This window comes from Canis lupus, chromosome 18, assembly GCF_048164855.1.
Source record: "Canis lupus baileyi chromosome 18, mCanLup2.hap1, whole genome shotgun sequence".
In the NCBI taxonomy this organism is placed as follows: domain Eukaryota; kingdom Metazoa; phylum Chordata; class Mammalia; order Carnivora; family Canidae; genus Canis; species Canis lupus.
The window spans coordinates 26,060,570-26,070,982 of record NC_132855.1 but is presented as its reverse complement, the minus strand read 5'-3'; the positions used below and the strand labels follow the sequence as shown (position 1 = coordinate 26,070,982).

The following is a 10,413-nucleotide window of genomic DNA, read 5'->3' as shown; positions in this document are numbered from 1 at the left end:
CAGTGTGATGGGTTTACTACTACCTGCCTCACAAGACTGTTCTCAGAGTTAAGTTTGAAGACATATTGTGTCTACTACAAGGCTTGACCAAGAATATCTGCACCATGAAAGGTATTATAAGTATTTTATTTTAAGAGAATATAACTATTTTTGGCAATATTTTAGTCCATTCATTAGGAAGTTTCTCCCAGAGATGTCTGTATAATATACTCAAACTCAGGAATTTGGTTCATATTTTTAGCTTTTCTGATTAGATGCTTTTAATGGCTGCATCCTTGAAAAATATATTAAAAGGATTTTTAGTCTATTTGATATAAGCTTTCTTGTTATTTAGCAGAGAACATTATTTTATGCTATCCCTTAAAGGATCCAAATGAGAGTTGATATGGCTTCTGAAAGTCTTGGGTATTTTTAATCTTCTAAGTCTTCAACCAATTGTCATTTCATTAAGGTGCCCTGCCGAGATGTTCTTTCACATACCATCATTAAGATGAATTGTAGCTCTGCTCTATAATACACATATTACAAGCTCAGTCCACATGTGCTGAAATTATAACTACAGACACGATTCCAATTCCTGGAGAGGAGCACAGAATCACAGCTGCTGTTTCAGGGAGCTTTGCTGTCAGTTTCAAGTTTGAAAACTACTTGCCTAATGATGAGAACAAAAGCCCAAACTAAGAATAAAAATGTTAGCTTTTTGGAAAAGAAGAAGAAGAAGAAGAAGAAGAAGAAGAAGAAGAAGAAGAAGAAGAAGAAGAAGAAGATAGAAGTGAATATCAAAGATTTTTTTAATTACTTTTGTTGAGATAAAACATACATAAAATATAACATGCATTCATCATTTTATTTTTTTTTGTTTTTTTTTCATGCATTCATCATTTTAATCATTTTTTGTAAGTGTACAATTCAGTGGCAATTAAATGTATTCACAATGTTATGTGACTGTCACTACTATTCATACCCAATACTTTTTCATCATCCCCAACACTTTTTCATCATCCACAACATAAACTCCATATCCATCAACCAATAACTTTTCCTTTTCCCTTGCCTGTAGATCCTGCTAACCTTTATTCTCCTTTCTCTCTCTATGAATTTGCTTATTCTAGGTACCACACATAAGTGGAATCATACAATATTTGTCCTTATGTGTTTGGCTGATTTCATTAATCACAATGTTTTGAAGTTCCATTTATATTGTATCCCATGTTGAAATTTCATTCATTTCTGTGGCTGGGTATATTCCATTGTATATATACCACATTTTGTTTATCCATTCATCTGTGAACACTTGGGTTGCCTGCACCTTTTGGCTGTGGTGAATAATGCTGCTATGAATGCTAGTGTACAGAAATCTGTTTGAGTTACTGCTTTCGATCCTTTTGGACATAGACCTAGAAGTGGAATTACTGGGAGATACTGTATTTACCTTTTTGAGGAAACACCAAACTGTTTTTTCATAATGGCAGCATCATTTTACAATCCCACCAGCAGTGCACAAGGGCTCTATTTTCACCATATCTTCCCCCAGCATTTGTTATTTCTAGTTGAAGATGATGATGATGACGATGATGATGATGATGATGATGATAGCCACCTTAGTAGATGTGAAGTGGTATCTCATTGTGGTTTTGATTTGCTTTTCTCTAATGATAAATGATGTTGAGTATCTTTTTATATACTTATTGGTCATTTGCATATATTCTCTGGAAAAACATCTGTTCAAATTCTTTACCTATTTTTAAATCGGGTTGTTTATTTGTTGTTGTTGAGTTATAGGAGTACTTAAATACTGTGGATATTAATCTCTTGTCAGATGTATGATTTACAAGTATTTTCTTCCATTCTGTCGGTTTCTCCTTTTTGTTTCTTGATAATATCTGTTGAGACATAAATGTTTTTAATTTTGATGAAGTTCAGTGTATCTCTATTTTGTTACCTGTGCCTCTGGGATCATAGCAAAGGTTACTTTTTAAAGTTCCAAATAGAATTTTAACATTGACTTTCAATAATTATTTTTACAATTTGCCTCCTGTCTTCTGTTAACTGTTGCCATTAAAAATGTTTTCTTGGTTTACAGGGTGCCGTGACTGGTGACTAATCCCTTTTGCAGTCAACATGATTCTCAAGACACACACTGCGGGTCTGATCTATTGACTGCTCCCCCAGCAATTGCATATCATCTCATCCTTTCTGCTCTGCAACATGAAAGGGGACAAGACAAATTAAAGTCTGTCTGTGATACTCAATATCCAGGCACACAGGTAGGACTGGATTTGTTGTTGTGACATACTCACATATTAAGAACACTATGCCTGAGGAACATGTGTTCAACCTTGCCCTTATTCCTTCTTTGTCAAAATCAACTCTATTTACTGCGTCAGTTGCACCCAACAGTAGACATGACCCAAAAGTCAGCAATGAAAACTATTCTCCTAGTGTACTAAATACTTATAAAGTCCTCACTAAATGAAAGCTGATCTTAAAATATAAAAGTGTCTAATTTATTACCTTGTTTCCAACATATTTTTGGTCCAATGGGGGGAATAAAGGAGAGGAATGAACAGGAGGGGAAAAAGTAAGCAAAATGACAAGCTAAGAGGTACATGAGGACCGGAAAAAGTCAGTGCCAGTCTCAGAAACAAAATAGTCCCACTGTCATTTGTGGCTCAGGAAGACTAGGCCCAATTACCAGTTGTCCTTTTCCTGAAGGTTTTTATCAGACTCTGTCTCTACGAAGTTCTGAATATTAAATGCCTTGAAACAGACTGAGGCTTCATCCAAATGTGAGAGATCAGAAAAGCAAAACACCATGAGAACGTGAATAAGTCAAAACTACCACACCCATTGCTTACTCACTGACTGTAAAGACTAGTAAACATCTCTAAGGTGTGTCATAATGATGCTTTTAATCCTTTTTTTTTTTTTTTTTTGGTGCAAATAGAACAGCCCAGACACAAGCAATACATACTGTTAAAAACACACATAAGTGTGACTATCTTGGCAATTGTATGGCAGTACAATGGCTTGGAGATATGAACCTTAAGAGGAAACAAAAAAGTATCACTTGGTGTAGCCATATTATAAATATACTTTTTTGGGGGGAAAAGTATAATTTACACCCAAGAAATAATCTAACTGAGAAATTAAAGCGGTAAATAGAGCACTAGCGAATCATGGCCAGGTCTTGATGTTTTTTTTCTGTCAGGTGCATTGCGAATCTTAGTGTTAGGATCTTTCTTGATTATGCCCTGGAAGTGTTCAGGGATTATTCATGCTGCTCGCCTCCCACTGTCCAGGCTTTCATGTCTGTGTCCTATTCTTAGGAGTAGAGGTTGGCAAACTTTTACAGAACCACGTGGTAAGTATTTTAGATTTCAGAATCCAAGGGGTGAAATCCAGGATATTATTTAGGGACTTATATAACTATTTTACATGCACAATTATTTACAAACAGAAAAACCATTCTTATCCAGATTTGGCCTGTGGACCACAGTTTGCTGAGCCCTGTTTTGGAGAACTGATCAGTCACATTAGGCTCCACTATGTGATAGAGCACAATAGGATGATATTAGCAACAGGGGTGAATCTGTGTATTTTGCAGCTCTCCACTGACAGAATGCAGAGCCTTGTGTCCTTAGAAGGATGGGCTGAAATCATGAAAAGTTTCTCTTCCAACAAGGTGTAGCTTGCATGTAATGCTTTGTGTCGCATTACTGATGTCTAAAGTTGCATAATTAACCCTATTCAGAAATAGGCAAAAGTTTCCACCAGAGTTTGGGAAGTGTCAAGGTTCCCCTTGCCATCCTGGCTTTATGAGAGTATGGAGAAGTGGAACATGACCAAGCTGTTACTATGACCATGCTAGTGACCGACAAGCAGCACAAAGAGGTTATGAGAATGAATGAGATAATGTCTGTGAAGTGCTCTGAGCCCTTCAGAAGAAATTTTCTTTGTAATTAGAAAGTAATGCTCCATTATTACAGTTATTATGATTATCACCATTATTAAAGGCAGAGCCAGAAGACATGGCCCTTCCAACAAGAAAAGTTGTGAATAAAGCCGAACAACTCATAAAGGAAGTGGTTCATGCACCAATTATGAGTTTCCAGTTTGTAATTACAGTGTACTGGGTGGTTTTTCTTGCACCAGTTTGTTATTCATCCAGAAGAACAACCCTTTGCATGTGTAACAGCTCCTGAAAGGTGCCCAATATATGCCAAACACAAAAGGAACAGAAGAAAAGTTCTCTGTGACCCCTGAGTTGCAAATTTGAAACTCTATTATTTACTAAGGATTGTCTTTAAATTTGTATAGAAACATGGTAAAATTTGTCAGTAAAGAACTTTTGTTAAGAAAAGAAAAAAAAATGCAAGCAGGAGTCTTACATGTGTGGACAAAAGGATAACAAAAGGAACCATATATTAATTTCATTCTCCCATCATATTAAACATTGATAAAACATTTAAATACTGCTGATTGCCAAAAAGTAAGAGTTCAATATTACCCTGTTTCTCTGGTTCCCAAAGGCTCATTTTATTTTACCAAATTGATCCCACAGAGGATAGAAAGGGAAGGAATGAAAATGAAGAATAAAAAGTAATCAAGAGCCAACCTGAGGAGTTCATAGAGTCCTTGCTTGGCCAGTACTAGTCCCTGATCCAAACTCAAATGGCCACTGGGATACTAGAAGAACATGTCTGTCAACCAACGTACACCCTTCTTCATTTGTGTTCTTCCAACCTCTGCTCTGAGCACATTCTAAATGTAGAATTTAAGCTGTGACTTAATCTACAGCTCAGGACTCTGAAGCTGGGAGACAGGATGTACTACAGAGATCTCTTTCTGCTTCCTGGACAAGGTGTTCTAGACCTTCTTTGTGTGGAAAGTGTTGGTCTTTTACCTCTTTCATACATTGAATTCCTGTATCTTAATTTGTAGCTAGCACAGGACTTTCACATTTCCTTTTCAGGTTATTCCTTCTGAATCCACAGTTGGGTGACCATGTTCTTTTACATGTAGTCACTGTTGGAGAAATAGACATTGTTTAAGCTTGGTGAAGGGTGGCAAAATATACCACCCCCCAAAATGCCACTTTGGCATAAAGATTATTTTGAGCTAAAGGCACTTAAGAAAACCACGGATGCAAAATGGGTGCTCTGATGAGGAGATAAAACCCCCATATGAAAAGTCCACCCTCTTCCAGGAGGAAAGCAACATTCTCATCACCAAAGATGCAGAGGAAAGTCTGTATTAACAAGCCTCTGAAACTAACCCTTATCTTTCTACTCACTTGCATACTAAGTGCTCTAGGCCAACCCCTTTGTTTTATCATGTTTTCATAGTTTATTACGATTTGCCCAAATCATTTAAACATTCAACTTTAACTGGGCCTTTGGGTCTTCATTTACTTCTGAGGGTTTCTGTATAATGTAAAACTTAACATCTAATACACTTGCACATTTTTCTCCTCTTAATCTGTCTTTTGTTAAAGTACCCCAAGACAAGAACTAATAAGGGTAGAAGGAAAGGTAAGTTTTCCTCTTCTACACTGTGGTGACCAAACATTTTTACAAAGGCTAGTGCAGGAAGATAAAAATTAATGGGTCTTATGTTTTTCCATTCAAAATAAACATAGTTTTATTAACTCCTAGAAGAAAAAAGTTTATATATATTCTACAAATTATATTGCTGACCTTATTAAGTAAATGAAAGTCAATGAGAAAATTGGCAGAGCCTTTTAGACAATAAAATGTTAAAAAGCCAAGCATGTTTGAGGAGGAATCAGAAATTACATTTAAACTTTCAACCCTTATATTTGTAAAGTGCCTTAGAGTTCACAAATGATGGCCACTTGTCCACTCCTATTTAATGTTTGCAACACACGAGGTACATATTATTATCAATTCCATTTTTCAACTAAAGGAACTAAGGATCAGAGAGGCAAACTGATCTATGTAAGATCATATATCCATTTAGTGGCAAAGCTGTGAAAAGAATGAGTTCGTTCTCATATGTTGAAAACTATGTTAGGGATCCCTGGGTGGCGCAGCGGTTTAGCGCCTGCCTTTGGCCCGGGGCTCGATCCTGGAGACCCGGGATCGAATCCCACGTCGGGCTCCCGGTGTATGGAGCCTGCTTCTCCCTCTGCCTATGTCTCTGCCTCTCTCTCTCTCTCTCTCTCTCTCTGTGACTATCATAAATTAAAAAAAAAAAAAAATTAAAAAAAAAGAAAGAAGCCCTTAGTGCCCTCTTCAGAAAAAAAAAAAAAGAAAACTATGTTAGGATATGAGTTTGGCTCCTATACCCAAATAAGAAAGAAGTTTATTGTTCTGTAACTCAATTGTCTGTAAATAATCTGAGCACGTACTACCGGGCTGATCAGATAGTTCCACTCTTTCAAGGACCCAAGGCTCCATCTACCCTGTTGGTGCTCGGCTCATGACTTCTGTCTCATGGTCTTTTCCAACAGTTTCACTTCCCATTACCACATTGTAATGCGAGCCACCAGGAAGGAGAGAGGGAAGAAGAGCCCACTGTTTTACTCTAGAACCATAGTCTGAAAGTTGTACACTTCTCTTCTGCTTCCATTATCCAGAACTTGAAAATACCTAATCGTAAGCAGCCTTGTGTTCAACTATACCAGGGTTTTCTACTGACAAAGGACAAAGTGTGACATGCATATTGGGGGGACAATTAGCAGTCTTTCTCACTTAGAGGAATATTGTATGTCAAGAACTAGTTAAGCTGTTGGAATAGAGGAAAGAAGAAAATATGATTAACTCCTATCAGTTTAAGCCAGTCTGAACTCTCTTTTTCTCTGTTTAGAAGATTCCTTCTCATCCTCAGGTAAGCAGGACAACTTGAACTGGGCACCCAATAATGGATATAATGATTCTCAAAGATGTCCACATCCTAATCTCAAGTATCTGTGAATGTGGGGATCCCTGGGTGGCTCAGCGGTTTAGCCCTTGCCTTCCGCTCAGGGCGTGATCCTGGAGTCCCGGGATCGAGTTCCCCGTCGGGCTCCCTGCATGGAGCCTGCTTCTCCCTCTGCCTATGTCTCTGCTCTCTCTCTCTCTCTCAATCTCTCTCTGTCTGTCACACATGAATAAATAAAACCTTTAAAAAAACATAAATCTTAAAAAAAAAAGAATCTGTAAATGTTACTTTATATGGCAAAAGGGACTTCACAGTTGTGATTAAGGATCTTGAGATGGGGAGATGATCCCAAATTATCTGGGTGGGTCTGATATAATCACAAGAGTCTGTATAAGAGAGAGGCAGGAGTTTGAAGTCAGTAAGAGAGGAAGGCAATGTGACCACAGAAGCAGAGATTGAAGTGATGTGTGCCACAACCCAAGAAATGCTGGCAGGCTTTAGTAGTTTGGAGGAGCCATGGAGTTGATTCTCCCTGGATTCTCTATAAGAAATCAGCCTTGCCAACGTCTTGATTTTAGCCATATAAGACTCATTTTTAACTTCTAAACTTCAGAACCGTTAGAGAATAAATTTGTGTTCTTTGAAGCCTCTATGTATGTGGCAATTTGTTAAAATAGCAATAGGAAGCTAATACAGCAGGTGAATGGTGGCCCCAGATGGCCTAACTTCTCAAGAGTGAGCTCCGTGTATGAGAGAATAGCCCTGGGACCACCTGACTGAAAGGCCCAAGTCTAGCTTTCTTATAAACACTGTGGAGCCCCTGGGAGCCTTTTACATCTTGAATCCTTTTGCTTTGACATTAAACAATGAGTCTATGAAGCTGGGTAGGCCATATGTGGCTTCATAATAACTATTCACTTATACGTGGTTTAAACCATCTGTGGAGGCTCTGTTCTTTGCATTCCATTCATTTTGTACTAAAAATAACAAGATTCAGTATAAAGCTGTACTGTCCAGGTATACCTTACTTTCAGAGATAGGTAGCCCCATGATTCATTTTTTTGGAAAGTAATAACTCACCCTCTAAAAGAAGAAGGAGAAGAAGAAGGAGGAGAAAGAGAAGAAAGAAAGAAAGAAAAAATATAAGAAAAGAGGAAGATAGGCAACCAGAAAAGTATGACCTACGGCAGGACTATTTATTATTTAATACATGGAATTGCTTTGGCCACTGTCATAAGGAACATTCCAGCTGCAGTCCTCCTCCCTTTCACTTGGACACCGAATGATGAGTCAGGAATAGCCACAGGCACCATCGGAAACAGAAGTGAATGAGCAGAGGTGTGGCTCGAATATTTTTAATGCGAATTGCTTAGGGCTGAATGGAATCATGCCCAGAACTTGTGTACAATGCACTGGATAAACACAGTACCCGAACCAAGAAATTGAGAATTGATTTGTCCTTATAGAGAGAAGCCAGAGTCAGGTGCTTCATCTAAAGATGCCAATCAGCTTTTCTCAATCGGCAATTCACTCGGAAAGAAAGGATATAAAGGATATATCTTAGTTTGTTGCATATGAGGGTCGCTGGAAGGGGGTTGGGGTAACTGGATGATGGTCATTAAGGAGGGCATGTGATGGAATCAGCATGGGAATTACATGCAACTGCTAAATCACTGATCTCTACCTCTGAAACTAATAATATACCATATGTTAATTAATTGAATTTAAATTAAAAATACAAGTGAAAGACAAAAAATAAAGGATATATCAATTATAGTAAGCATTTCAGAGGTTGATTATTCTATACTGGGGCTGGATTTGGTTCAGGATACACAGATTCTGATGACAAATACTTGCATTATGTTTTGGAATGAACAAAACATGTTTATAGGTGTTGATCTCATCTCATCATTGCAAAACTCTGTGATCTTGGTGTCATCCTTATGGTTATAGATGAAGAATGTAGCTTGTCTAAATTTACTCAGTTTTGACAGGTAGAGTCCAGACCTAAATTCATGTCTTCAAACTCTGGGTCTGAGCTCTTTCTGCTGAAACATGGGGATACTGTACTGACATTCAATGTGGCTGCATGGTAGAGGTGTTTCAGTGCACTGTTAGGGCTTCAGAGTCACACAGGATTCAAGGATTATTTTAGCTCTGCATGTGCCTGTCAGGATAGAGCTTGGGAGTGCCTCAGGATAGGTTGTCCTCAGACATGTTATCAATGCAAGGGCACTGCTGACTTAGCACAATTTCTCTAATTGTCTTTCTCCTTCGACTCCAGTGCATTCATTAGCATATATCAGAGGCTATAGGACTTCCCCAGGAAGCTTTGGTGACAGTTGTTGTTTATACATTTAACAGTGACCTAGATGTGAAGTCAGTTCCCAGTACTACTGAAACCAGCATGTCTAAGGCTTCTCAACGTATGCTGTGGCTTCTCTCCCCATCTTCTCGCTGCTCCCTCCTTCTCATCATTTAGGTCCACACAGTGGGCCAGCTAGCAGTCCTGGCTGAAGGACGCACCTGTTCCAAGCACTCCTCATGCCTTTGCCATTTTATTTTTAATTTGTAGCCCTTTTCCTTAACTTACTTGTTTGTTCTCAAGTTTATATTCTTTCTCTCTCCACTAGAATATAATCTCTTTGAAAGAAGGCCCCTTCTTTATTTTATCTACTGCCATATGCCCAGGGACTAAATCATGCCTGGCATGGGAATACATTCTCAATAAATACCTTTGAGGGAATAGATGAAGTGACATTTACATGAATGCTTCCAATTTTGATGCTCTGATCCCTTCCATTGAAAGATAGATCGGTCTTTTCTTGTGGTGACTCTACCCAAGTATTTCTGGAAATCTATAGGGGTCCTTATATCTGCTTGTGAATCCTTATTCATAATATCTTTGATTCCTGTGAGAGCACCAAAACCCAGTCACCTCAATGCCGGACTCCCCATCTGATAGTTGTTTTGCTGGTTCTGAATGTGAAATTCACTATTTCTGACACCATCTTGATTTTTGTGACTTGTGCAGCTCAGTTGTTCCTTTTAAAGTGGAAGAGTGGGCACATTGGCTTTCTGTGTTATGATAAGTAGGGGTGTCCCTTAGGGCTCCAAAGTGTGATTCATGTTCCATTTCATAGGAAAAATGTCAGAATGACTGCATCGAGATAAGTTCCAATCTAGAATCTTCCATGTTCCATGTCATAGGCTTTGTTCCTTAAGGTCATCATGTTGGTATCCTACTTGGATATGCTAGAAAATAATAATTAGTCCCCACACCTGTGTAAAAACACATTTGATATCATGAATGATCTAAATATGACTGTAACATAAAGATATGTGCAGTTCCAGGGGGCACCTGGCTGGCATAGTCGGTAGAGCATGCAACTCTTGATCTGAGGGTTTTTAATTCAAGCCCCATGTTGGGTGTAGAGATTAAAAATAAAATCTTTTAAAACAACAAAAAGACATATGCAGTTCCATTCCTGCTGTCAAGAAAATTCTCCCAGATGTTTCCTGGTACTA

General features: G+C 38.3%; 1 long non-coding RNA gene across 1 annotated transcript; it reads right to left on the bottom strand.

The window, feature by feature from the left end:
- Positions 1–881: 881 nt before the first annotated feature.
- Positions 882–10,018, bottom strand: LOC140609492 (uncharacterized). Its single transcript, XR_012011312.1, has 3 exons — positions 9,621–10,018; positions 4,907–5,028; positions 882–1,883 (listed from the first exon to the last, which is right to left on the bottom strand). It is a non-coding gene; the product is annotated as an uncharacterized lncRNA (long non-coding RNA).
- Between the last annotated feature and the right edge of the window lie 395 nt (positions 10,019–10,413).